Source organism: Hakea prostrata, chromosome 7 (genome assembly GCF_041222555.1).
Source record: "Hakea prostrata isolate BN-2017 chromosome 7, UWA_Hpros_2, whole genome shotgun sequence".
Lineage (NCBI taxonomy): Eukaryota > Viridiplantae > Streptophyta > Magnoliopsida > Proteales > Proteaceae > Hakea > Hakea prostrata.
The window spans coordinates 24,223,771-24,251,694 of NC_142606.1; the positions used below are offsets into that span (position 1 = coordinate 24,223,771).

Here is a 27,924-nt window from a genome sequence, read left to right on the forward strand (position 1 = left end):
ATTTCTCAACTCTTCTCACCTTGAAGATCTGAACCTTTGCTCCCTTTTTACCCACCTTCAATCCTAAACACTTTTAAGTAAAGTGCAACAATAATGCTGGTTGATTGAGGCGTCTCCGCCCAACAAGGAAGCAGAAACTCCAAAGACGCAATTTTAGAACCAGACCCAGAGAGAAGTCGGATGCCTAAAGAACTCAAACCCCCCAAGAGGCACAAGGGTGATTGAGGCGCCGGAGCCTCCAAAGACGCATCTGCGAACTCAAATGCAATCTTGAGTTTTTAAGGTTTTTCATTTATTTATTTATTTTAGTAAATTAAAATAATAATAAAAATTCAAAAGACACAAGGATATTTTTGTCACACAATTTATTAAACTAACAGTTTTTGTTAAGCTTGCCCTTATTTAATCGTTTCTTGAAACCACAGGGGATCCAAATGCAAAAGAAAACTTAAACTGGACTAAATGTGATCTGGACCAAACCTCAGGGGGTCCAGATGAAAATTACCCTTAAAAATAAGATACAATTGAGTAAAACTTTTTTAAAAATATTTCAAATACTTTTTATTTTATTTTTATATTCTGATCATTTGGAAATCTTTTTTAATATAAATATAATATAAAACTATATGATCAGTTTTGATTTTAGTAAATGTATGGTTCCTTTTACATATATACGAGTCGCCACTCACTGGGGTGTACTACTACTCTACTTCACACTTTTTTAAACAAGGCTGAAATCTGTTTTTTATTCAAATTCAGAAGAAGATTGGGATAAACAAGAATTTTATATTTTAATAACAAATTTTGATTTTTTAAGAATAACATCCACGTTTTCTTTTTGGTATACTATAACATTCACGTTAAGTTTGGAATAATTTTTTATTCAATTATGGTTTCTTGTTCTACTCAAGAAAAAACTATGGTTGTTTGACATTTTTATACATATATTTTTTCAGATTTAGTTGTTTGATTTGAAAGTAAATTGACGAAAGTCCTATAATGGAATCAAAGAGTTGAATACCCACCACTTGGTCTAGTTTTCGTCTTTCATTAGATCGTTCTATATATATATATATATATATATATATATATATATATATATATATATATATATATATATATATATATATATATATATATATATATATATATATATATATATATATATATATTTGGTAAAAAGATCGTTCTATAATAGTGCTGTCAGCTTTTGGCAATCATAGTTTAGGTGTTACATTAAGCTAAGTGGTGTTCATTCATTTTTTGAGTGGACTCTTGGCATGTTGAACAAAAATTCAAGGCCACTTGCTTTGTTTTGTTGTTGGCTTTGGGTGCTTCATCAAATAGTTAATGTCAAATAGGGGTGTCAACGTAATTTGAACCATTAAAATTAGACCGAATCAGCTTGCATAGTTCAAACCGGTCATAATCGAAGCTTAATGGGTTGTGTTTGGGCTGAATAACCTCAGCCCCCAATAGTTCGGGCCGGGCTAGCCAGACCATGTGTGACTTGCTAGCCTAAACCATTTGGCCCTAACCCTGAACCAACTGTTAAACCCGTTATAAATAAATAAAATAAAATATATTTAAATATAAAAGACAAGAAAACCCCTAAGTTTCTATTTGTTTTCTTAATTGTTTTGCTTTGGAATATGCAAACAACAAGCCTGTCAAAATCTTCGCCATTTGGAAGATTGGCTTAGTAAATATTTAGCAAATGTATTATTATTTGAAAATCTTTCAATGTTTTATTTTGATCCATTTTTACAAATGTCAAGAAGGGGGAGGAGAATAAGTAGAAACAACCCACTAAAATTCATCAAGATGCCGACTTTATTTTGTATATTAGTTCTATAACTTTTACTTCTTTGTAGAAATTCTTTTTTTGGTTTTGAAACCTAACACAAAAGACTTGAAGAGAATTTAATGCTTATATGTGTTTACATGCTCTTGATAACTTCCACACATCAACAATGTACTTAAAACATATCGCTAGTATATCCGAACCCAAACCGCACCAGCCTAAAACTATTATTTTCTTAATGAGTCCCGTGTTTGGGCTGAATGTTTTTCAGCCCGAAACCGGCCCAACCCAAACCGTTAACAATCCTAATGTCAAGTGAGTTATCAATTAACCCTATTTCGTAAAATCAATACTTAGTTTTTTTTCTTTTGAAAAAGAAATAGCTACTTAGCTTCACGTTAAGGTATCAAAATAGAGAAAGATAGTATACGCATGAAATATCCACAAAAAATGAATACGAAATAAAATAAAGTTAAGATTTCTTTTAATTAACTGTATTTAGTAAAATAAATAACTATCAAGATTTCTTTAAATAGAATTATCAATTAACTCTCTAAAATAAAATCAAGATTTTTTTTAAGCATATCAAATAATCTCATCCCTTAAAAAAAAAAACCTCATCACCAAATAAGACCTAGCCTCTACATTTTTTATGAGCAAATCAATAACATGCTTTCACCTCAATCATAGACAAATTCGTTTGACCCAAGTAAAAATTTTAAAAACTTAATCAAGAGTCATGTAGGCCTAGTAAAATCAGAAAATGTTGATTAGATGATAGACCAACTGCATTAGAAAAGGATCTTTTTGGTATCTATTCTCATTATTATTTTTTAATTTTTTTATGTGTTTTTAGTATCCATTTCATAAAGTTATTTTTGTTTAAAATAATAGAAAAATCCCCATAATCCATAATAGATTTTTTTCTATTTATGGATTTTGAGTCAAAGCTCATTCTATTCATTTTTGTACTAGTCTCTTATCAAATGCAAATTAATGATATAAAAGTATATATAACTTTTTTTTTTTATCAAAACCCTATTGTTTCTCATTTTCCTCACTCTCAAACCCTATCCAACTATTGTCAATTTTTAGTATCATTTTTTTAATTATATATGTTTCATTTTGAGTATAAAAATTTATTTTTCATTCCATAATTTATTTTGAACAAGACTTACCAAACTATTTTTCATTATTGATAAAAAAAAAAAGAATTATTGTATTCATTTATTTTAAAATTTAAATCAAAATAGATAATGAGAATTGATACCAATAAGGCCCTAAGACTCAATATTTTCCGTCTAGTAATGATAAATTCAGTATTTAGTTGAGTAATAATAAATTTATATTCTAAACCATTCAGAAACCATCAACTCATTGAGTCCCTTCGCTTGTTTAATTGCACAAACTCAGAATTAATTATATATGATTTATTTACATCTTCCTAGTTTTTTCTATATATTTTCCTTTCATACTAATTTACATGTAATTATGTAATTCACAATTTTTAAAAAAAAAATCACTCACTTTGATCATGTTTGACAAGACCAATTCCCTGATTGTAATGAAAATTGAGTCATGAAAATTGGCTTCTTATTATGCTTTATAAAATAACTTGTAATTTTATTATTATTAGAAAAAAATGTCTAAGTAGAAGCATGCTATCTTTGTTTAAAACCCATAGGGTTAGCTATATGCATAGGAATCACTTCATTCAAGTAGACACACTTCTTTTCTCTAGCAGGTTCCAACTTCAAGCTACTTGCATCAAATAATTTTTTTATTTTTTTATTTTTTCATGATGGAATGTCAGCCGTTCTTAAGCTACGTTTGTATAATTTTAAGAGTTCTTTACCTGTCACACACTATAATGGGGTGAAACTTTGGGTTTTTCACTATAGTAGGTCAAATTACGTATCACCCACTTACTCAATTACAAGTCATCCATAGTTAGGTTTTGAACCAATATTTTGTTAAGCTTCTATACATCTCTGCAATACTTTTGTGAGGTTAATTAAACATATGTCAAAAGAATCACCATATACTGTAAAATTATTCATAAATACTTTTATGATGTTCTCAAAATAATCAGAAAAAATATTAACCATATATCGCTAGAATGTAGTAGGGCCATTAGAAAGTCAAATGACATCCTCTGGTAAGCAAAAGTACCAAAGGGCATGTGAGTGTGGTTTTCTCTTGATTCTCTGGTGCAATCGAAACTTAATGAAAACTTGAAAAGCCATCTAAAAACAAAGAATGAGATTTACCTGCCAAATTTTCAAATAGGCTACATCTGATCCCTAGAAAAATTAAATTAGTTCATACTAGAAATAAAAAACATTACAGAAGAGTTCAAGAACATTGAAAGAAGATGGAGAAAAATTTATTCCCAAGCTTCAGATCTCCAAAGCCATCCAACGTCTTCTGGTTTAACCTATACTCTCCTCCAAAGCTCCAAGAAGGTTCTCTTTGCTCTTCCAAAGTTCCCAAAAACGTGCTTCCCTCTTCCTAGAGTTTGCTCTCATTTTATAGATTAATTAAACTCAAAGTTTGAATCAAACTCAGAGTTTTTATCTGACTTAACCAATGAGTGTTTTGATGTATGAATCGGACTAACTTAGGGATCTCTAATGCATAATCCCACTGTTGGATTTGAAGACCAAGAAGTCGTGAAGCTCTCTTCCAAAAATCGGCTTGATCGGACACAAGATGACCATCCGATGAAGGGCTTGATCAAAACTAGACAGAGACACTCAAAAACGGGATTTTTCTGTCTTCCTTATTTGAATTGGATTATTTTTCTTCTTTTCCTTTCTTTGATCAAATCCTAAATAGGATATAGAACATAGTAGCATGCAAGGACTCATTCTCTCTATGTTTTTGACTTGAGGAAGCTTCTAGAGTGCACTGTAACTTGGTGAATAAGACTTTTCTTTCTGGAGTGGAATAAAATCCAGTTGGGTTCCATTAGGACTCTCTTTACAGAATTTCTCAATAATACTCTTGCAGATTTGGTTGATAATTTCCTACATGTAAAAGTAATAAATCTTAATCAGAATTTGCTAGGAAATATATAAAATCACCAAAATTATAGAAATTAAAGGAAAGAGTGCAACATATTCATCTTCATATCATATTAAGGTAAATTGATACAAAACAATTGTAAATACATGGAAATATAGTAAATTAATCGTATAATATAATATGCATGAAATCAACTTATCAAATTACCCCCAACTTAACATTTGCTGGTCCTCGAGCAAACATCAGGATCAGTCAAACTCTCATTTTGATTAAATATTCAATTATAGTCAAGTTCAACCATTATTCAAAGGAATATATAAAATAAGCTAAATAAGAGATGAGTAGATAGATCATAAAATCAAAACTTTGACCCGTGTGTGTGTGTATACCTTAACCAATCAAATGCATGCATGTTTGAGATCCCAAATTCAACCGACAACTCCCTAGTTTCAAGGTCAATTCTTATATGTCTAGCATATCATCCCTCTCTCCACTAATGAAGAGCAATCACTTATCCAAGGTCAAGAGGACTTGTGAAGGTGGAAGAAATGTAGACTAGAGCTGAAATACATATATGGAGATGATAACATTGAAGCACCAAATTTTTTTTCTTTTCTTTTATTTTCTTCCTTTTGCTAAAAAATAGCAATTTCATACTTCTCAAGGCAACAACACATCTCCCAAGAAGTAGCCCAAGACATATCCTACACCCGTAACATGGTGCTCAAATAACTATCTATCGCAGCGTTGTGGTAGCCTTTGTCCCTAAGCCTCAATTGTGCAATGTTAATCCAGTGAGAATCCAAAAGGCTCATTTAGTGGCATTAACTACGGAGACCCACAACTACAAAGAAGATCTACTCACAATGTTTTTAACCCTCACCATGCTTTTAACAATCCATATCACCTTCGGTTTATTCAAGGGATCACACGACTTGGGAGAGTCACCAATGAGATCCTAACATATAAACTATATACATCTTGTGAAACATGGTATAGTAGAAGTGGAACATATTAGAAGAGAATATATATATATTTTCAAAAATTTAAATGAAAGAAGAATGGCCTCTATCATATCCCTAAACAAGTGGCACTCATGAATTTTACCTCAAGAGGAAATCTTGGTGGATTCTAATATGTTGATTGAACAAGAAAATTGTAGTCTCATTTGAAAATCCTTAAATACAATAACTCAATAGCAAGGTTTAGTGCTCAAAGGGTGAGTTGCATAATCAAGGTTAACGTGATTCACATACTCATCTGATATTTAGTGAAGTCATCATATTCAAAGAATTATAGAGGAACATAACTAAAACATGAAATACTAAATAAGATTAGAGATTTACATGTCATAACTTCCTTTTATTTTACTCTACTAACTAGACAAATAAACTTCAACCACTGATAAAAAGTTTTGAAATGATTTGAAAAATTCTACTTTTGAAAAGAAATTTCAGCATAGTGAGTCTCAACCCATAGACAAGAATCTTAGAATCCACCCCCAACTTTAAAATGAGCATTGTCCTCAATGCAGCAAAAAAATCAAAATATTAAATGCATGCAATGAGAAAGAAAAATAATAAGATGTGAAGTAAGGTGAAAGAGACTCCCTTGATTCATAGCTTTAAGAGTGATGTAATCCAATCCGCTCTCTTCTTTTCATTCTCCTAAAAAAAACAAATTATGGAAAAAGAAACAAAAAACATCGAACCTAAAAAAATTAACAATTGAAAATCAAAGTAGTAAAGAAAAACTTTGAGTTGCCTCCCAAATAGCGCTTGCATCATAGTTCGCAGCTGAACTACCCCCAACTTTAAGTCAAAGATAAGAGTGACTTCTGAGGGTCAAAGCCATTTCCAAAGCAGTGATTAAGTTACTAGCCATGGTCCTCAATAGGAGATTTGTCAACGGATCTAGGTGATAAAGCTTCTAATTGCATCTCACATTCGGAAATTCCTTTATTTTCTAATTTTGTCTCACCCACCGAACAAGCTTCAACTGGATCAACTGGGTAGTTTATTTGGAATACCTACTTTGTGCACCTCTCAATAGAGTCAATTCTGAAGCAGTTATCTGCTTCATTTGAAAACTTGATGGCCTTGAATACATTGAATGTGATCTTCTCATTTTGTACTCTCATAGTAAGTTCACCTGTTTGAAGATCAATCAGGGTCCTCCCAGTCGCCAAAAATGGTCTACCAAGAATAATGGGTATGTCTTGGTCTTCTTTTATATCCAATACTAGGAAATCTGCTGGAAAACTTATCCACTTTAACCAAGACGTCTTCAATGATTCCTCTTGGATATTTAATCGACCTATTTTCCATTTGAAGTGACACTGTGGTAGGTTTAGCTTCTCCAAGGCCTAGTTTCCTGAAAATAGATAGAGGTATTAAATTAATACTAGCACCAATATCGCATAAAGCCTTATCAAAATGAGAATTTTCTATAGTGCATGGAATTGTGAAAGTCCCTGGATCTTTTAGCTTAGGTGGAAGCTTCATTTGGAGAATATCACTGCATTCCTCTGTCAATGCCACAGTTTCATAATCTTCAAGTTTCCTCTTGTTAGCAAGAATGTCTTTCATAAACTTGATATAACTAGGCATTTGTTCCAAAGCATCTGCAAAAGGAATATTAATATGCATTTTTTAAATACATTAAGAAATTTAGAAAATTGCTTATCTAGTTTATGCTTCCTGAACTGTTGAGGATATGGAATATGTGGATTATAAGGTGGTGGATTGTTTGGAAACAATTTGAATTTTGGGTTCTCCTCCTCCTTAACGTATTCCTCTGCATCTTTTTGTTCATTATGAACCGCCTCAGAAGAGAGTTCAATTACTACGGCTTTCTTGAAAGGTTCCTCTAATACTTTTTCACTTCGAAGCTCAATAGCATTTGCATACTTTCTAGGATTTGTCTCAGTATTATTAGACATTGATCATTTTTTCCTTTGATTCATCCCATGGACGAGTTGTCCCATTTGTACTTCCAAAATTTTAATAGATGCAAAAATATTCTGATTGGTGATCTTTTGCTTCTGCATAAATAGTGAAGAAACTGTAGCCATTTTCTCAAAAGCATCTTCCCCATGAAGCTTTCTTCTGAAGTGATTGAGCTTATTGATTTTCATGTTGTCTTTCAGTATCTTGATTGTTTTTCCATCCAAAATTTGGATGGTTTCTCCACCCTGGATTGTATGTGTTGGAATATGGATTATTATGTTGGTTGAAGTTCCCCACATATTTTGCTTGCTCTAACTGATTTTGCTCAAAAGGATTACCCATTTGACATTCATTGCTATAATGTGTTCCCTCACAATAGTTGCATATTATAGCTGGAGGTTTGGTGCCTTGAGTTGCTAACAACCCTACTTGCTTTGTTAATGATTTAAGTTGGACGGCCATGGCTGTCATGGGATCAGTTTCATTCCTCTGCAACACTCTTCTTGGGGCAACTCTATCCATTGGCCTTTGTTATGAATTTGATGCCATAACATCCAAAAGATCAAAAATTTCTGTTGGATCCTTGTTCATTATTGATCCTCCTGCTGCAACATCTACTAATGTTCTTGTGGAATTAGATAGACCATCATTAAAAATCTGAACTTGCCTCCATTGCTCTATTCCGTGGTGTGGACATTTCCTTAGCAAATCCATTAATATTTCCCATGCCTCAAATAGTGTTTCTGAATCATACTGCAAAAAAATAGAAATATCTGTTAATAAACTAGTAGTCATAGATGGTGGAAAGAATTTTACCAAATTTTTTGAGCTATTTGATCCCAAGTAGTGATGGATCCTGGTTGTAGAGAATGCAACCAACTCTTAGCATTGTCCCTTAATGAGAAAGGGAACAAATCTCAATCTTATGGTATCATCAGTAATGCCATTGCTCTTGAATGTGTTGCAAATGTCCAAGAACCCATCAATGTGAAGATTTGGGTCTTCACTAGGCAATCCAGAAAATTGATTATTTTGCATCATTGTAATGATAGCAGGCTTGATTTCAAAATTGTTAGCTGCTACAGGTGGACGCCTTATAGCTATCCTATTATCTCTCACAGTTGGCGCAACATACTCTCCTAAAGTCTTGCGCCTTGGTGCTTCAACTTTAAGAGGTGGTGGATTATTATCAAGATCCATTGCTCTAGAATCGGAAGATGAATTTGTTATGTCTTTCTTTGCTTTTGAGTTCCTTCAACAAGTTGCTTCAATTTTAGGATCGAAAGGAAGTAAATTATTATTTCCTCTCCTTCTCATGCAAAAAACTTACTTGTGATCCCAAGAAAGCTAGAGAGATAAAGCTTGGATTACAGTTTGAAATTGGAAAGATGCAAGGCGAAAGCTCCACTAAGGAAACACGAGAAAGTGAAAAGATGAAATGAGGAAGAAATAATCTTTTATAGATTCAAAATACTAACGAATAGACAAGGATGAATTCTATTGGTGGACAGGGGCACGCGCCGATTCAAAGGAAGGAAATCTAATGCTCAAGATTGCAAACCATCGACGGTTTGTAACCCTTGACGGTTCAAAAACCCTTGCCATGATGATAAAAATTCGGGACACGACGGTTTGGACAACAATATGTGATATGCACACTTCTCCAATCGCCACGTGGCCCATAATGCACAAGCAACGAGGCGTTGAAACGTTTCGACGACACCTCGCTGAAAAAAGATGTCAGGGGCATTAAATGCAATGATACTTTGGCTGAAAGAGATGTCGCGTACTCACTCACACTCGGTAAGCATCCCGATCCAGACCAAGCATTCTGCAATGTTGCTCGAACGTTTGGCCTGTGGGGCAAATGATATGATATAAATTGCACCGAACCCGTCAGACCGGGTTCACCTTATCGGCCGGGTCGAACCGTGACCAGGGCCTATCAAGACCTAATGAATCAATCATAAGGGCGCCGTCTTCTAGTTACTAATCCGGTATGGCTTCCCGAAGTTTGCGGTATATGAAGTTGACTTGCAGAAGGCCTTTACTAGCAAAGTGGTGAAAGAATCATGACGAGATTGGTAACTGGCTACGGCCCCGAATATCTAGGGAGAAACCTTAAGATCGGATGACCACTAAAGAAGACCAAGAATTCACTCAATGATCGAGGATTAGAGGTATAATCTATATAAACAAGGACATACAACCTATCAGGTATTTGAATCGTTTTCCCAATTACGTATTCACTATTCTTTTGCTCTACAATTAGCCAGAGCCTTTTTGAGTAGCCCAATTACTGACTTAAGCTTCGGAGGTGGCCTCTCGACCCCACGGTCGGACCACGTCTAACTCTTTTTTGTAGGATCACGTCAAGAGCTCCGGAGCCTTAACAGAATTTGAACGCATCATTGCCTTTATTGTTTCCATTGTCATCTTTAGTGATACAATTCTTTCAAATTTAGTTGTTATATTTTTCCTTCTTGTCTATTCAATAGGTTCCATTCTTTTTCCTTACCTATTTGATTGTTTACATTCTCCTTCTTACTAATTTAATGGTTTTTATTCTTCCACTTTGTTTTCAAATTTAATTGTTTTCTGATTCGGCTTCTTCCTAAAATGTCATATCATAAGAGGGAATAAAATTTTTCGTTATTGAATGAAGACATTCTATGAAAATACTCCAAATTAGAATTCAATCAATCCTCCCGCTTTGAGCTGGTTCTTTAATTTGGTTCAACCTTTCTTTGATTTAAATACCTATCCTTGACTTTATATTCAAATGCTCCAATATGTCTAAATTGCACACAAATAATAAAAATATATACAAACAAGCAACTAATTAAATTAAAATAAAAATGAATTGATATAATATATTTTATTTGGATATGAGGTTCATCCGGGCCAGCTTGCGCGCACCACGATTACATCCTCAAGAGAGCTTTTATATAATTAATGACGCCGAATGGATGTGAACCCGAGGTTGGGCCTTTAACCGCTTTACTAACACATAATGAAGAAATTTCACTGGATATCATCATACAAGGCTTTGGGAACTACAACGTGCAACAACGGTCACCACATTTCCGATTGCATTGCCGTTAAAATCTAAGTAAGTCCCATCTACGAAAACTTAGGAATCTCAATTGTAAAATTCAACCTTTTCTGTACAAGAAACAACTTAAATTTACACACTCAATTACTAATAGCAAAAACTACAAAAATTCAACAAGAATCGAGCATCCAATACATAAGTGAGATGAGATATACATAGTCTTCCAATAATAATAAAATCAACACAGATGAATCTGCACCAGACGAACAAACTACATCTTCGAAACATGATACAGTAGAGTACTTATCAATAGTTCTCTAACGGGGTACACTTGATGGCCATGCTAATAAATACCTCCAACGAAACTACAACACAAACATATTTATCTAAATCACAATAAACCCATAAATTCTTACTGTTTCGTCACTGATCTTTACATCAAAGATTCAGAAAACAAGAGTTTTTAGGTGATAGGGACGAAACTTGACAGAGATCCAGTAAATACCAAAAATTCCGAAAGATATTTAACAAATCTTCATTGGAAAACTAAATGCAGGATAAGATTAAAATGTAAGTTCGTTCAAATGTGCATTATCCAAATCGGACTCTAGTCACAACACTATTAAACATTCAATATTATTCAAAGAAAAACAAAATTGAGAAAACTTCAATAATGAAACTGTTCAAAGATTTAGAATTTCTTAGAACTGGAGTTCTAAGAACTGGAGAATATTTTGAAAAGAAGAAAAGAAATTGGCTTCCAAGGCACACATTAGTCTCAAATGGAAGCTTTCTTTTTTTTTTTGGTGGGAAAAATGGAGGCTTTCTCTCTTTCCATCACTAGTTTATTTGAAGATAACATGAATGCGGTATCACCTCTGGGGACTCAGATTTGTGTTTGTGGATTAATAGGGAGGGCTTCTCCATCTCTTCTTCTACTACTCAAATTCGAAATGTGGGTTTAGAAATACTTCTCTAGATGGATTGAAAGATTGTGACCCTTTTTTTTGTCTGAGGTAGAATCGTTTTGTTCTTGTTTTCGGTTTTTGAAACCACAGTGGTGGGTGATTTCTAGCTGGGGCAAAAGGAGAAGTTGGGGGTGTAGTGGTTGCGGGAGGTGGTGGATGATTTCCTATGAGGGTTAGGAAGAAGATAGTTGGGCATGAGAGGATATTAAATGTGGGTAATTATATAATTTTATTGCCCAAGCGCATTATAACCATTTTTCAACTCACTTAACACAATCTTGATTCAAAACCTAACTTAATTTATAATTTAGCAAGTGGGTGATTTGTAATTTAACCCAGTAAAGAACTCGACGTTTCACCCCATTATCGTGAATAACATGTAAAAAACTCTAATTTTAAATCCAACATTTTGATGATGTACATGGTAACTAAATAATGTCAGTTTTGTTGATTTTACACATTAGTTCTAAAATCAATGGAAAAAATGAGATGCAAAGTATATATATATATATATATTGAAATAACTAAAACTTAAATACTTCAGATATTGCTTCAATAGCTTCACAGATACATTACATAGTTCTAACTCAGGTATCTTCATTCATTTAGTTTGAGTTAAAATGAATATTTCTATAGAAATGATAGTTTAGTTTTACATCTGTCTATAGGATGTGTATATGTGTGCATTCATAAAACACAAACTTATAGATTCAGAAAATAGTGACATCCTTTTGATCCTGTGCGAAAACCATACCCTCAAATGACCTTGATGGTTCTTTACTCCCCAGATTTGTGGGATTTTTTTTTATATAAACGCATCTTTGTTTCTAGGGTTCTTAAAAAAAAAGTTAAAAATCTATGCTTCTATGGTCAGCTATTTGCCTATTTGTATGCATTTTTGTACACAAATGCATCTTTGGTGAGAATTTTCCTGTCAAGCTTTCAGATACTCTTACCTACCATGAGTACCCTGAAACTAATCCTAACCCTAACAACTGAGAAGTCAGAAACTCATTCTTGACCTTGAGTCATTGACTACAGAACCTAGTTTTAGTTATAGATTAAATTCTACCAAAAAAAAAAAAAAAAAGTTATAAACCAAATGTGCACAGTGCTGCTATGTCAATGGTCCCATTGCTAGCAGTTAATCAAATTTAAATCTAAATAAAAATTAATAATTCCATGTTTGCGTACTTCAATCTCAGTCATATTAAAAAAAATATTTTCAAAAACTCACCAAATGAATTCATATAGTTGGTTTCCTCTAATGTTTTAGTGTTTGACATTTGCATTGCCATATCTACATTCATTTATCATAATAATAAACTTTTCTTTAAGAGAAGAAATCAACTGATGGTGCCAATAACAATTGTACAATGGGTTTCATAGATAAGTATAATGAAACAAAATGTAATGAACATTTTTTATATTGATTGTTCACATCAAATGCATGCATTCTTTAACTATTTGATGTCACACATATTGTGAAGGTATAAACTTTTTATTTTACTTATTTATTACCATCAACGATTGAAAAATGACATTGTTGCTCTGGTTATTTGGGCCAAGCTCCATCTATTGGGAGTTTGGACACATATTTGGTTGCTTTCTTGAAGGGAATCTCCAATGAGTACCCAAAGATTCAATATTACGCGTGGTTGAATTCTATAATTTATTGGGCACTCTTTAGAACTTGGGAGAGCCCCTCTAAGAAGAGGATCTAAACTCGGTTGGACACTAGGTCCAAAAAGAAGGGCCTAAACCAAAAATGATTCGAACCGAAGAAATGGCACAACCTTTCCATAATTCCATTATTGAGTTCGGATGATCCTATATTGGTGTCTTTGGGTTATTGTTTGGTCCATTGAGGGTTTGTTTTGGTTCAACTCTCTCCATGGATTTATAGTTATGGGATCAGCTCACAACAATAAGAAGATTGGACTAACAAAACCTAATGTTGGAAAATGTTCAAAATTTTGGTCGTGTATCATTATTTTACTATAATTATAAATGTATTGTATTTATCGCTTTTTCATCTTCTGAATTTTTGTCTATGGGAACTTTTGTTCCGCATCAAATAGTGATAGCTGATTATTTGGTTTATATATAGAAAACACCAATATTATTTACCTTAATGGTTAAAGATCATACCAATGCAATACGGGTTTGTGTCCGACTGACCCATAGATATATATTTATGTATTAATTACTATTAATATTTCTATACATCACTTAACACTTGAAAGTCCATTTTTGGGTTAAGATATGGAGATGCCATTAGAGAGGTACCTTCCCACAAAAGGAGGTGACCTTACCTTTTCATCTATAGCTTTTGGGGTTCTATATAAACCTAGAATCAAGCTCCTTTGTGTATAATTAATTTTCCTCCTCTCTCGTTGTTGTCTTTCTGTCTAGCACTGAGCATAGCCTTAGGGCACCTGAAATAATCTTTCTAGGGTGCAACTTTAAAGGTTGGGATTGACTAATCTTGGGGTGAAAATGCACTTAGAACCTGTGTTGCAAAAGTTGGGGTGTTTACATACCTTAAAAGAAAGTACCATTGTACCATTGTTACGTTTCAGCTCCATCAAGTTCTTGATTACCGTAGTCTTACAAGTGATTGTGCAAAGACTTCTATAACACCTAATAAAATTTGCCTTGTTCATGGTGGGTGGTTCTCATTCTTATATATTAATTAATATTAATATTTCTATATATGACTTAGGATCTAGACTGATCCGAAAAGCCCATTGCTGGGTTAAAATATAGATATGCCATTAGAGAGGTAGCTTTCTGTAGGGAGGTGACCTAAAGAAGTACCCTCACAAAGGGAGGTGACTTTACCCTTTTCCCATAGTCTTTGGGGCTCTATATAAAACCAAAATCAAGCTCCTTTGCGTACAATTAATTTTCCTTCTCTCTTTTGGTTATCTTTTTGTCTATCACTAAACACAGCCTAAAGACACTTGAAATAACCTTTCTAGGGTGCAACCTTAAAGTTTGGGACTGACTATCTTGGGGGTGCACGAAAACGTACTTAGAACCTATATTGCACAACTTGGGACATTTAATACCTTAAAGAAAATAGTCAAAATACCACTAGTACATTTTAGCTCCATTAAGTTCGTGATCACAACAATCTTACAAGTGATCATGCAAAGTCTTTTATAACGCCAAATAAAATTCGTTTGATTCATGGTTGGTGGCTCTCATTCTTATATATTAACTAATATTAATATTTCTATACATGCTTTGGGACTTGGGACTTGATCCAGAAATCCCATTGCTGGGTTAAAATATGGATATGCCATTAGAGAGGTACCTTCCCATAGGGAGGTGGGAGGTGACCTAAAGAAGTACCCTCACAAAGGGAGGTGACAGTACCCTTTTGCCCATAGCTTTTGAGACTCTGTCTAAAACTAGAATCAAGCTCCTTTGTGTACAATTAATTTTCCTCCCCTCTCCCTATTGTCTTTTTGCCTAGCACTGAACGTAGCCTAATGACACCTGAAGTAACCTTTATGGGGTGCAACCTTAAGGTTGGGACTGACAGATCTTGGGGTGAAAATGCACTTGGAATGCATGTTGCACAATTCAAGGCATTTAAATACCTTAAAGAAGGTACCATTGGTACATTTCAACTCTGTAAAATTCATGATTACATCAGTCTTGCAAGTGATTGTGCAAAGTCTTCTATAACACCTAATAAAATTTGTGTTATTCTCATTCTTTTATTCCTCTTCTCTAAGGTCTAGAGAATACTGGTTTTGGAGAATGGCTACTGGTGGGTGGTGGTGGCTGAGAAAGATGAAGCATCACAGGAAGTGATCAATTGCATTAACATCATTCTACTCTTGATAGGGTTCGTGGAAGGACTCAAACTCTCCTACCCTTAAATTTTCTTTGAATTCTAGTAATAAGTCTGTCAGACTACAATTTGTCCCTAAAAAAAGAATTAAAAGAAAGAATAGCATAGTTAGAGGATGAGAGAAATTTCCTATCAAGCCCTCAAAATACTCTTACCCTACCTTGAGTACCCTAGACGGTCTAACCCTTTCAACTGAGAAGTTAAACACTCATTCCCTATCAAGCCCTCAAAATACTCTTACCCTACCTTGAGTACCCTAAACGGTCTAACCCTTTCAACTGAGAAGTTAAACACTCATTCTTGACCCTAACTGCAAATAATGTTGGGATAATAATTGTTGCCCCTCCCCCTTTACATTGTTTTATTACTAATCAAACCTTGTTCTTTACAAAATTATTGTTGCTTCCTCCCTTCTAACGGTATTGGGTACCTGTTAATTTTGGATTGTAATGTTCTATTTTTCCTTCATTAAAATTAAGAAATTAAAAGATGATGCTACTTTCATTTATAAAAACCAAAATAAGTACTAGTTATACCCTTATTTTCAAATTCCATCATTTTGACCCCAAAAAAAAAACTCCATTCATACCCACTCTCTCTCTTTTCTCATTGACGATGATGAATTAGGGCCACGAATCTTGATCCTTTCTAAACCTCAAATCTTCTCCCAAAAAGTTTATATCCTTTAATGTGCCTTCTTTCTTCTTCTTAATGCCCACACCAACTCATATTCAATGACTCTAGCACTAGTAAATTTGACAATGATGAATTGCAACCACAAACATTGTTACAGTGATAGAGACCTCAAATCCTTGAAGCAAGGGTTTTTTTTCTTCTTCCTTCTTCTTTCTACCTTCGACTTTTTTCTTGATAATACTTTTGTTGTTTGATTCTGTTGGCTAATTCCAATGTTTAAAATATTCTTGGCGGGTGTCAAATCCACCAAAGATAATCCTTTATAAAAGTTATTGAATTAGAAGTTGCTTAGAAATTTGATGTTGGGGACAACTAGCTCAACCGCTTGAACCTTTCCCAATACTTATGAAGAGTTTCTCAATGATATTGTTGGATCGCACATATGTCTTTCCTTATAGTGGTAGCTTTTGAGGTAGGAAAAAGCTTTTCAAGAAACAGCTTTTTCATTGGATATTATCCAAGTGGTTATTGAACTAGAAGGTAATAGTACAACCAATCCTTAGCTTTTTCAAATAAAGAAACTATAAAGGCTCGTAACTTGATTTGTTCATCAGTCACACATGGTAGTGTCACATCCACTCAACTAGTATCCATTTACTCGAATACTTGAAGGAGTGATCCACAGTCATAAGATCCGGTTTCAAATCACATCACACACCATTCCACATAACAACACAATCATGAGCAAGAATAAATCAAGTGTTCAATATTAAAAGAAAAAATATCTTAAGTATTCAAGGATCTCAAATCAAATAAGTGGAAGCAAAGTCAAATCTAATAAAACCTAATCCTTAAAAGAAAGATGAACTGAAAAAAAAAAAGAATAAATTAGAACAAAGTCTATTTTTTCTAATATTTCGCTTTCTTCTCCTAGAGTTTATACACTTGCATTTTCAGGCCGATGTCTAACTCGTAATCCCAATAGCGTGTTAGGCGTCTCCTATCATTGTTGATTGGGACCTAATAGTACTCCACACTGGTACTTGGAGCGTATCACGAGCCATGGTCAATTCCTATTGCTTCCTCAGCTGTATAATCAAGGGAAATATTTTCAAACTTGAACTCATAGTCTCTTCTTCACCAGTATAGACACCTAAAAACAACAAGCTACGAGGGATGAGTTTTGAAGAACTCAACAAATAATTCAAATAAATATGCATATCCTTCATTTATACAAAAGGAAATAACAAAAATATACTGACATGGTATAAAGTGTCATAATTATGCAAATGCGATGTGATAATGTTCCTATACTCTAACCAATGTAGGTCTCTATCTAGGTAGACACATATTAAAATATAACACTAGTTTCTACTCTGGGTAGGTTTTGTCACTCTGATCCCTCATGGACTGATTACATCTATTGGGATCCCGGGTAAGGGGTATAATCACTTCACACCTTGGCTAGGGTTTAGGTCACCACTCACTCACCAGACCATTGGCATGAGTACTGGCACATGTTAGGGAAAAAGCCTAACCCAATGCAAGTTATCTACTCTGTCATATAATTCTAGGTTTAGATATCTCCCCTATAACACCAACTAGCTTGGTTCAACATCCTTTCCTATTTAGAGTCAACATATCCTATGGCTCCAACCAACTTGGACTACGCCTCCTCTTAACCCTATTGATCGTCCACATATAATGGGTGGGAAACTCTCATGTCCTCTCATGGGTTGGTTATCGGTCTTTAGTGCCCATGAGCCCAACCCTACCAATGAATGACTCCACAATGTGGTTGTGTCCTCTCATTGGTTGGTTATCGGTCTTGTGTGCCCACCACTCCATACTGCTGCCACGGGTCACTCAACCTCAATACCCTCGCCGATAAGGTAATGACATGATGAGGGTGGCTAACCATGTTTCATCTAGACAACCTAGAGATGCTCCCCTAATCTATATGTTCCTTCTAAGATCCTAGGGTAATTGTTAAACCACAACCCCAGATCAAGTCCACTTTTATTCTTACTCAACAATAGCATTCATAATTCAGTACACAATAATGATTCTACAATTCCAGAGCATTACAAGAAAATAAAAAGTCTCTAAACAGTAGCATGTAATTGAATACACAAGTCCACTATTCCATTAAGAATTAAAGATAACTTTAATTGCTAGTTTATGCACACTTAGACGATATCCTTAGGGGAGCTTTATCTAATTAATCTAGGCAGACTTTGCCTCTGGCCTTTAGGGGATTTAAACTTTGACCTCCTACGTGTAAAAGCATGGTCTTTTATCTTTTCAGGGTTTTTCACCTACTTGCAACATTACAACAGCCGTCCAATCAAAATCTCAATGAATGAATAACCTTTTTGTTTTTTGATTAACGACCTAGATTTAGATTTCTTGAAAGTTTGATCTAAATCAAGGTTTAAAAGTATCCCACAATACCCATACGATACTAGCCGATACGTATCCATACTTGATTCAACCGATACGATACATCACAATACGGTCTCCATTAAATTATATTAAAATACATTAGCTAGAGCGATACAATACTCGATATAGGATCATACGTTTCTTAAAATCACTTGATCGATACGATACTCAATACCGATATTTTAAACATTGATCTAAATACACATTTCGGGATTGCATTGTCGTTAAAATCTAAGTCCCATCAACAAAAACTTAGGCAGCTCAATTGTAAGATTCAACCTTTTTTGTACAAGAAACAACTTAAATTTACACAATCAATTGCTAATAGCAAAAACTACAAAAATTCAACAAGAATCGAGCATCCGATACATAACAGTGAGATGAGATATATACAGTCTTCAATAATAATAAGATCTAACACAGATGAATCTACACCAGACGAACAAACTACACCTTAAACATGATACCGTAGAGTACTTATCAATAGCTCTGTAACAGTTACACTTGATGGCCACGCAAATAAATACCTCCAACGAAACTCAACAACTTATTCTTGCTGAATTAAAATTCTTCCTTTTTCGTCACTGATCTTTGCATAAAGGATTCAGAAAACAAGAGTTTTTAGATTAAAATGTCGGTTCGTTCAAATGTGCATTATCCAAATTAATCTGCCTCCACTATTAAGCATTCAATATTATTCCAAGAAAAACAAAATTGAGAAAACTTCAACAACGAGACTGTTCAAAGATTTAGAACTTCTTAGAACTGGAGAATATTTTGAAAAGAAGAAAAGAAATTGACTTCCAAGGCACCCATCTAGTCTCAATTGGAGGCTTTCTCTCTCGTTCCATGATGATATGGAGGAAGCTTTTAGGCGGTGACGGATGTGGCTAAGGCAATCACTAGTTTAGTGATTCCGACATGGTGAGAAACCTCGGATTTCGTGCTCGCTGGATTCGCCGGAGAAATGATAACGCCGTGTGAAAGCAGAGAGAAGTAAAGGATGCTGATTTGCGTCAAATTTGGAGATAACATGAATGCGGGTATCACCTCTGGAGAGTCCGATTTGTGTTTGTAGATTAATAGAGAAGGCTTTGACTCATAGAAGGAATTCGAAACGGTAAAGACGGCGGTTTGTTGTGACATTGATGAATATAGTGGTGGTTTCCGGAGATAAATTGGTGATTCTGAAGAGAGCTGCTAACTCATAAGCAGCGGTGGAGAGCGGCTGATTCTCCGGCGGAAGCGAAACCGGTGATCTGAGGCTATGGTAAGTCTTCATCTTGGAACAGAATCCACCCTATGGATTGATTGAAAGATTGTGACCTGTTTTCTCCATCACTTCTTCTTCTACTCAAATTCGAAATTTAGGTTTAGAAATACTCTCTCTCTAGATCTCTAGATCGATTGAAAGATTGTGACCTGTTTTTTTTTGGTCTGAGACTCTTGAGGTAGAACCGTTTTGTTCTTTGTTTTTTGTTTTTTGTTTTTTTTAATATATTTATTTATTTAGTATATAGGCACGGAATGGGATATTACATATACCCTCTACAAAGGATGAACCCATGACATTCCAAACCATTCCACTAACCCTCCATTGAGTCACTATTCTTGCTTAATATCACTTTGGTTGTTCGTATTATAGAAGGTAAGAAATATAGTGTTCAAGCGATCACTAATGGACTAGTGAAAAGGTGGAACACAAAAGGAAATGTTAGCATTACACTAATGGAAGCTGAGCATACCTTCATCTTTCACTTCTAGCAACATAAAGGCCTAGAAAACGTTATAGAAGAAGGCCCCCTTGGTCCATTGCAGGTAACCCTCTGATACTTGAAAAGTGGAATGAAAGAGAGCATTGACAATTTAATACTATGGATATCTGGATTCAACTTTTTGGCGTCCCAAAGAAGCTGAAACTGGGTGAGCAACTTGCTTTGAAAATTAGAAAACTTCTTCGTGGTATGAAAAACTATTCTCCCCCATGAACTCAAGCAGACTTGCATTCCCACTAGGATTTGCAACTTTATCTCTTGGAGTCGTGACTTGCTTTACAAAATCATCCAGCTTCGATTTTGCTTGACAGTGCTTCCCAAGATGACATTTTCGATTGCAAACAAAACACTTTTGGATCGCATCTTTAAAAACAACTTTTTGCAAGAAACTAAAAATACGCTAGGAACCTGGTTCAAAACGTTCAATTTGCACTTCTTGCACACAATCCGCATCCACCTCTAACTCAACCAAAATCTGTGCATAATGGCCAACGGAACCTTGGCGAATTCTTTTATCAAGATAGATGGGTCTCCCAACGGCATCATGACCTCCATTTGCAGCTTCTTCAGGGGGCTTCAAGCGCAGCAAAACAGATTCCCTTGGCAACTCTGTATAATTTTTTTATCAAAAAAAAAATAAAAAACTCTACTTTTAAATCCAACATTTTGATGATGTACAAAGTAATAAAAAGAATGTCAGTTTTATTGATTTTACACATTTGTTGTAAAATCAATGGAAAAAAATAAGAAACAGAGTATATATTTTTTAAGTAACTAAGACTTAAATAATTCAGATATTGCTTGACATATAATAGATAGCTTCACACATACATTACATAATTCTAACTCAGGTGTCTTTATTCATTTTGTTTGAGTTAAAATGAATATTTCTATAGAAATGGTAGCTTAGTTCTACATCTGTCTGTATAGGGATATCTTTGCTTCTAGGGTCACATATTTGTACGCATTTTTCTATACAAATTCATCTTTCATGAGAAAAGTTTCCTGTCAAGCCCTCAGATACTCTTTAACATTCCATGAGTACCCTAGACTAATCCTAACCCTCTCAACTGAGAAGTCAAGTCTCATTCTTGACCTTGCTAGAAGTCATTGACTACAGAACAATGTTTGGTAACTCCTATTTTCCTTCTTTTTAGTTATAGACCAAATTCTACCCAAAGAGTGCTGCAACGTCAATGGTCCTATTGTTAGCAGTTAATCAAATTTAAATCAAAATAAGAATTAATAATTCCATGTTTATGTACTTCAATCTTAGTCATGTTAAACAAATATATTTTGAAAAACTCACCAAATAAATTCATATAGTTTGGTTTCCTCTAATGTTTTCGTGTTTGACATTTGCATTGCCATAATTACATTCACTTATTATAATAATAAAATTTTCTTTTAGAGAAGAAATCAACGGAGGGTGCCAATTGAACAATGGGTTTCATAGATGAATATAATGAAACAAAATGTAATGAACATTTTCTATATTGATTGTTCACATCAAATGCATGCATTTCTTTAACTATTTGATGTCACACATATTGTGAAGGTATAAACTTTTCATGTTTATTTATTTATTACCATCCACCATTGAAAATGACATTAATGTTGTGCTGGTTATTTGGGCCAAGCTCCATCTATTGGAAGTTCGGACACATATTTGGTTCCTCTTCTTGGAGTGAATCTCCCATTGAGTAATCAAAGATAATTGTGACCCTTGGAATAAAATATTAGAGGGTTTAGAAGATCCTCCCATGGTTGATCCCAACCTTGAACTCTTCCTCAATGATTTTCCGCCTTTATCTCTTGAGCTCGAAGTGGTTCAAAAAATAGCTGCTCGGAATGCTAATCAAGCTTTTGGTCCTGATCAAGATCAGGCCTCTGCACAAATTCCAGTTGTCCAGGAAAACCAAGATCAAATTTCATGAGCATTTTTTTTTAACCTATTGTGTTCGGTTCTTTTTCTTTCCTTCAACTTTGTAAGGATTGGCCCCCTATGGCCTTTATATAATTTAAAGTTTTCTTTTCTGTCATATATTTATGCTGAGTTTTTCTTTGATTGACATTGGGATCGTTTGGGTATGATAGATGTTCCCTTTAAGCTTTAGGAGGTCTCATTTGGGCAAAACCGAAGCCTCATACTTAGCAAAATTCCTTAAAGTTTTTTCTAAGCTTTTGGAGGTCTCACTCGGGCTAAGCCGAAGCCTCGTACTTAATCACCGAAGCCTTTTGAATTGATTGTGCCACCTAACCTGTCATGCCCCCATTCAAAAGAGATTTGTGAAAATATAAATTGCATTGCAAAGTTGGAAATTTGAATTTATTACATCCAAAAAATGAAAGCGACTAAGGATAGAATTTTTTCAGATGTCTTGCACTCCATGATCAGTCAAGTTCATGTTCAGTAGCTGGATTTTTTAACTTATATGCTCTTGATCCAACTGGCTTCACGATCATGTATGGCCCTTCCCATGAAGGATCCAATTTCGTTTGATGACGTGGATCAGATGCTAAAGTGCTTTTAACAACTAAGTCTCCCGATTTGTGTTGTCGATGCTTTACTAGAGCATTGTAGTGGGAGGCTACGCTCCTTTGGTAGTGTTGAATTCGGGCGATGGCTTTCGTTAGGACTTCGTCCAGCAGATCTAGGCTATCGAACAATCCTTGCTCGTTTGCTTTCTCTTCAAATTCTCGTTGAGTTCCTGCCATTACTTCTACTGGGGCTAAGGCTTGACCCATAAGCTAATTTGAATGGAGTTTCTCCCATGGGTGTACGAACCGTAGTTCAGTAAGCCCAAAGTACATTCAGAAGTTCCTCGACCCATAAAGCTTTGTCTGATTCAAGTCTCTTCTTCATTCCATCCAGCAAGGTTTGGTTGGTTACCTCTACTTGGCCATTGCGCTGAGGATATGCTACTGAGGACATCCGATGCTCAATCATGTAAGTGTTGCAGAATTGTCCGAATTGAGGGTTATCAAATTGTGTTCTATGATTAGTGACAAGAATCTTTGGGATCCCGAACCTATGGATAATTGATTCCAGCACGAACTTCTCCATCCTCTTCTCAGTGATTGTTGCTAATGGAATTGCTTCGACCCATTTGGTGAAGTAATCGATTGCCACGAACAAGTATTCTTGACCTCCAGATGCCTTGGTGAACTTTCCCATGATGTTAATCCCCCACATAGCAAACGGGATTGGATCAAGGATTGATGTCAAGGTTGTTGCTGGCTTCTTGGATATGGTCGAATGGATTTAGCAATCTTTGCAGTAACGCACGTACTCCAGAGCATCTTCTTGAACCTTTGGCTAGTATAACCCGAGCCTTAGTATTTTATGCGCCAGTGCCCGACCAAGCAAACACATCAATGTGCTCCACAGATTCCTTCGTGTACCTCCGCTAAGGCATTTTTCGATCCTTTTGGTCCCAAACATCAACCGATCAAGCAAACACATCAATATTTTCTAGAAGAAAACTCTTCAATTCTTCTTTGAAAGCTCCTATATGTTCAAACCCGATGAAGGTTGTTTTCTAGTTCAAGCCTCTGCATCACATCCTCGTCTCGATCATCATGAACCTTTATTGGTAGGACTTGGGCCTTTCTAAGCCTAGCTTTATCCTTCAAGTATGAAACGTAACACTGTCGGGAGGTTTTTTGATCAGAAGTCACCTCTCCAGTCCCTTTATTGGTCGGGAATTCGATCTTCATATGCTTGTTCAACACCACTGCTCCCGTCTTTGTAAGAAATGGCCTCCCGTGTATGACATTATAAGCTAGCAGCTCTCGAAAAACCAAAAAGTTTACCCGAATAGTTGTTTCTTTGGGGAAATTTCCAATTGTAAGGTCCAGTTGTACTAATCCCTCTGCAATTGCTGATGATCCAGCAAATCCTCCTCCATCTTCAGCTTCTGGTAGGCATCATATGATAAGAGATCTGTAGACGATTCTGTGTCAACCAGTACCTTGTGCACCTCTTGACGGCCAATCTAGACCTTGATCACGATCGCATCATCGTGGGGTGTGCATACACCTCTTTCATCTTCTTCATTGAATGTGATACTCTCCTCCACATTTGGTCTTTTTCTCTTCTGTGCCTCTCCAGAACCCTCGAACTTAGACTTGGCCTTCAATTTTTGAGGGATTCAGGCTCTGGGCCCCCGAATATGGTGAGGATTGGAGATCGGCTGGCCACTACAATTTCCTTTCGTTTCTTGGATTGGGGAGCTTCAGCCTGACGATCTCTACTTCCCGAACACTCCCTTCTTTTTTCACCAATCGTTTTTCTTTCCTGATCATCGCCTTGGCCTTTGACAAAGCTGAACAAGTGCCCCTGAGAAATGAGCCTTTCAATGTATGCCTTCAGATGTCTACACTTGTTTGTGTAATGTCCGTAATCCTTATGGAAACGACAGTATTTTTTCATATTCTTTTTTCCTGGTTTGGCAATCATCTTCGATGGCCACTTCAGGATATCCTAATCTTTGATTTGCATTAAGATTTCCAACCGCGGAGTATTCAATGGTGTGTACTTTAAACGATCGGGTGAACGCTGCCTCCAACACAAACGAGCTTTTCAACTTCCATCATTGTTTGGCACCTTCAATGCCTAGCCTTTATTAGATGCCTTTTGCTCCTTATTAGAAGCTTTTATTTCCCCTTATCAAGCGTCAAGGATCTTAGTCACTTCAGCCTGCTTTTGACATCTTTGTACAAGTTCAGGGTATGTGGCAGGCATATCATACATCAACAATTCTAGGAGTCATCTATTAGTGAGACTTGTAAAGAGAGTAGTCTTGGCTACTTGTTAGTCTAAGTTCTCGATCTCCATTGTAGCTTTATTAAACCTTCGCAAGTAATCATGAATATATTCGTTCCTTCCTTGCTTGACGGTAAACAATGTCTCCTTAGTTTTCTTGGTCTGGATTCCACTTTGGAATCGACCAATGAATTTTCGGGCTAGTTCTTCAAAATCACCGATTCTTCCCGAGGGTAGGTTCGAGAACCATTTTTGTGCTGCCCCTATGAGTGATGACTCGAACACTCTAAACATAATTTCGTCGAAGTACCAGCAACAACCATGGTCTGTTGGTAGTAGCTTATATGGGCAACTGGATCTCCCGATCCGTCAAACGGGGAGAACGTTGGGAGCCTAAAATTATGAGAGAACTCGTACCTAGCAATGGCATCCACAAATGGAGTTTTCCTGATGATTAAGTATATGTCATTAATCCTCCTTCCCTTCATAACTCCTCCTCTCTTCATGACTAAGAACCCAAATAGCACTTGTTGTGGAAAATATATAGCCCAGGGGTCCCCTCGGGATTAAACACACCCCATTCGGGTGAAGTGTGTTATACCCTAGGGATGAATGGCAGAACCCCCACGGGAGACTCGAAGAGTCCCTCGGGAGGGACACACATCCGCTCGGGTAGGTGTGCTCCCCTCCCTCGAGAGATTCAGAGAACCCCCTCGGGAGGGACACACACATCCACTTGGGTAGGTTTGCTCCCCTCCCTTGGGAGACTCAGAAAACCCCCTCGGGAGGGACACACACCCACTTAGGTAGGTGTGCTCCCCTCCCTCGGGAGACTCAAAGAACCCTTTCGGAAGAAAGCACACACCCACTCGGGCAGGTGCATATTATCCCCTCGTGAGCCATGCATGAGATAAGTTCGACAGGTAAGAAGACCTTCAATACTAAGTCCAAGAATGACGTTGAAGACGACCAAGTCAAAAGGATCAGTTAGAGATAACTACCCACCATATCCGTTCCAAGACTTGGGGAGATGGATAAGCGAATAACGACTTTATTAGGCCCGCCAAAGAAGGGGACGTGTTCCCTAAGATCTCTCACCCACTCTTCAACTGAATAGGTGAAATTCAAGGAGATGCAGCCTCCAGGTATCTCTATATAAACCTTCATCCTACAAGGAGAAAGGTACGAGATTCATCTTACTTTTAGTCTCTTCGCCTTGAGAACCATCTCAGGTCTTCAATTGTTGCTTAGACTTATTTGGGCGTCGGAGGCGGCTCCCCAACCTACACAAGGTCGGCCCGTTCTTGTTTTCTTTGTGAGTGTAGGCATCTTAGCTACTTGTATTCGGTTGGAGAAGTCTCCAAGAGGTTATCCAACTATCCAGTTCTCGAAGAAGGTCTAGACGCAACAGCACCCTTCACCTTCTATCTCCTTCTCCTGCTTGTTCTCCTTCACCATCCTCTCTTCACCTCATCTTTGGAATCCATAAAAGTTTAAGTAAAATTCAGAAGTAAGGTTAGAACAACATAATCTATCACTTGTGAATATCTTTTAGAAAAAAGTAAAAAAAAAAAAAGTAATAATACTAAGGGTAATTTTCATCTGGACCCCCGAGGTTTGGTCTATGTCATTTTCAGTCCAAAAAAATAGAGAGTTTGCATCTACCTCCCATGTACTATAGAAAAAACCAATTTAAGGACAAATATAACTTTTATGACCAATTTGCCCTTAGTCATCTTACTCAACTTCTCTGTCTGATTATTTAATCTTTCGGGTTATCTTAGGTCTGTTCAATGGTATGAAGATTTATGTCGACGATCTCCCATCGAAATACAACGAGGATTGGCTCTCAAACAAGAGATGCAATAACCATCTGTTCGCTGCGGAAGTGGCAATACACAAGGCCTTATTGAGGAGCGACGTAAGAACTCTTAATCCACTGGAAGCAGATCTCTTCTTTGTCCGTATTTATGTGTCTTGCAACTTCAGCACTGTAAATGGGTTTCCGGCGATTGGTCATGCAAGGTCTCTGCTAGCGTCAACAGTGCAACTCATTTCTTGGGCAATGTCATTATGGAATCGTAGTCATGGTGCTAATCATGTTTTCGTCGCTACCCATGATTTCTGACCCTGCTTTCACACCACGGTGAAGCTCATAAACTAGTTGTCAAAATTATTTTACTTCTATATATCTTGGATGATTGATCATCTGTAGGATTTGCAGATGGGGTTCCAGATTTCTATATATTCTCTTTTTTTGGTAATAAGAAAAAAAGGCAAGCTTCTGTAACTCGTTGCCCATATTTCTATATATTTCTATTTCTGTAACTTGTTGCCCATCCTTCATGGAAATTAACGCTTCCTCATCTCAAGAAAGGCAAGCTTCTAACCATTTACTTAATAGTTAATTCCTTCATTTTTGTTTTTCCCCCCAGTTTTTCTTTACCAATTGTACTAAAAAAGATCGCCAAAATTGCAGAGTAGTAACCCCAACATTTCCAAGTTTTGTGTTCTTCTTTATAGAATTCTTTAAGTTCAAAAGATGGGTAGAGTGAAGCATTTACAACTTTTCAGCTTGGAACTCTGTGAATACTCACCAAAATACAGAAGCTCCGTACGCAGTTCAGTTA

The 27,924-nt window shown here is 35.9% G+C and overlaps 1 non-coding gene and 1 pseudogene across 1 annotated transcript; both read left to right on the top strand.

Annotated features, from left to right (window-relative positions):
• The first annotated feature begins 8,458 nt into the window (after positions 1–8,458).
• Positions 8,459–8,560, top strand: LOC149010719 (small nucleolar RNA R71). The gene has a single exon (XR_016174853.1). It is a non-coding gene; the product is annotated as a small nucleolar RNA R71 (small nucleolar RNA).
• Positions 8,561–26,195: 17,635 nt separating this feature from the next.
• On the top strand, positions 26,196–27,422 carry LOC149010720 (putative glucuronoxylan glucuronosyltransferase IRX7 pseudogene; annotated as a pseudogene).
• The last annotated feature ends 502 nt before the right edge of the window (positions 27,423–27,924 follow it).